A 1,956-nucleotide genomic window follows, 5' to 3' on the forward strand; every position below is an offset into this window, starting at 1 on the left:
AATGTCAGCAATTGTTGACCTGAGTCCCCTACAGCTCAACATAACAGCATGGCTTTACTTCTTATATTTCATTTTTATACTTTTCTGCTGATTGGTTAAGACGAAGATAAAGCAAGACCTACGCAACAAGAGTTGCAGCTTTTGGGTCTGATAAGATCAGTGAAGTCCCCTCAGGATTTATCCTGAGATCCTGTACCTCAGATTGTAGAACCTTTGTCAGTGTCAGCCATGTAGATGAGTCATGGCCATTGCTTGGCCAATGTGCTCTCTGTGAAAGCCTTAGAGAATGTTTTCTCTCCATGTGACTCTCCTTAGGCACATTCTACATCATCAATCACTTTCCTCTTTGGTCCCATAATCTTCTTGATCAGAAAATTTGGGACACCACTGAGTTATATAATGTTACAGTATAGGTTCTCCCATGTCCTGAGTCTTCACTGACCTTGAAAAGCTAGGGCCAAAATGTTGGGTTTCTTTGCAGTTCTCCTTTTTCTCTAATTTTGGTCTGCAAACTTAGGTTGCTAACCCTCCAGAAGACAAGCTTATTGTTATTACCATGCAACCTAGGCTGTTAAGCTTAACCTCATTATCTGTGTAAATATCAAACATCTTAGGCATAACAAGGAGCAGGTATTTTTCATCATGTTTTGATATGTGGAACTTTAAGTCCCTACAGAATATGATGAGAAAACATTTAAAAATTAGAATATATTTTAAAAATAGGTATAAAGAATTATATACTTCTTATGTTTACACCTAAGTCCAAAAATCTAATCATATACAACTTTGAAGCAGGACGATCCCACAACATTCCTTTTCCTGTCTTCTGCCTTCATTTGTGATGTTATTCTTTTCCTCCCTTTTTCATAATGAATTCTTTGGTAGCGAGTCATTATGTAAAGCATTCTTAAATGAAGGAGATTTGTTTTGTTTTATTATTTATTAACTCAATGATTTTTATGTCAGAAGATTTTTTTCTACCTATAGTAATAATTTCATGATACTTTGTTAGTTGTATTTATTTGTTGCTCAAATGGATTTTTAGCTTTGGCTGTCTAGATTTTTGCTCCTCTGTCCTGTGGGCACAACCCCACTGGTGCTGCTTTGTTTTGTCCTTGAGCACTTCCAAATTACAGGGTACTTCAAGACACTCTTATCTCATCTGATAGTTTCCCTGCATTAAGAAAGTGAATATCGTGTTGTATGAAAGAAGAGAAGGTTAGCACTCCCCTTGACAAGGATGAAAGAGGCCCTCAGACCTGACAACATGGGTATGGTTAAGGCATTGCACCTAATAGTGGCTTCTTATCACTGTTTTTGGTCAAGTCAACAACTTACGACATTGCAGTCCTATGGATAACCCACTATTATTATGGACTACTGGGCTATATTCATTATTTTTCTGAATTCACACACCTACAATATTTAAATGGCAATGGAATACCCATTTCTGACAAAACTCAACAAAAAAAGGGGATACAAATGAAAGACCATTTTGTGTTTGTATAGACAATACAGGACAGATATACAGCTACTTTCTCTTAATTCAGTGAGAAGAAAGATTTGTACTAATAGTGTTTGGACAGCATATCATGTCTGCATCTTGTACTATGAGTAACCACTACGAAGACAACAATATGCAATGCATTAATTATTGAAAGTGTCATACTAATTAATATTAAAACTGTCTTATTACTATTTTTCACAATAAAATTAATGACAAGAAAATGAATATCTTAGAGCCATCCATTTATGCAACTAGGTTATTATTTTGCTGTTATTGTTTGTGGGTTTTTTTGAAAATTGTTATTAGAAATCAATACCTGGGCTATATGTTTTCTTATCTTATTGAGAAATCAGATTTACATAATTGGCAGTGCACAGAAATCTGTGTGCACATGCAGTTATGTACATATATCTATGAGTACTTATGTGTGTGACCATCTATTTTTATTA

At 35.0% G+C, this 1,956-nt stretch overlaps 1 non-coding gene across 1 annotated transcript; it reads left to right on the top strand.

The window, feature by feature from the left end:
- The first annotated feature begins 1,196 nt into the window (after positions 1–1,196).
- Positions 1,197–1,320, top strand: LOC111812180. The gene has a single exon (XR_002817751.1). It is a non-coding gene; the product is annotated as a U6atac minor spliceosomal RNA (small nuclear RNA).
- Positions 1,321–1,956: the final 636 nt, after the last annotated feature.

This window comes from Octodon degus, unplaced genomic scaffold, assembly GCF_000260255.1.
Source record: "Octodon degus isolate 3935 unplaced genomic scaffold, OctDeg1.0 scaffold00115, whole genome shotgun sequence".
Lineage (NCBI taxonomy): Eukaryota > Metazoa > Chordata > Mammalia > Rodentia > Octodontidae > Octodon > Octodon degus.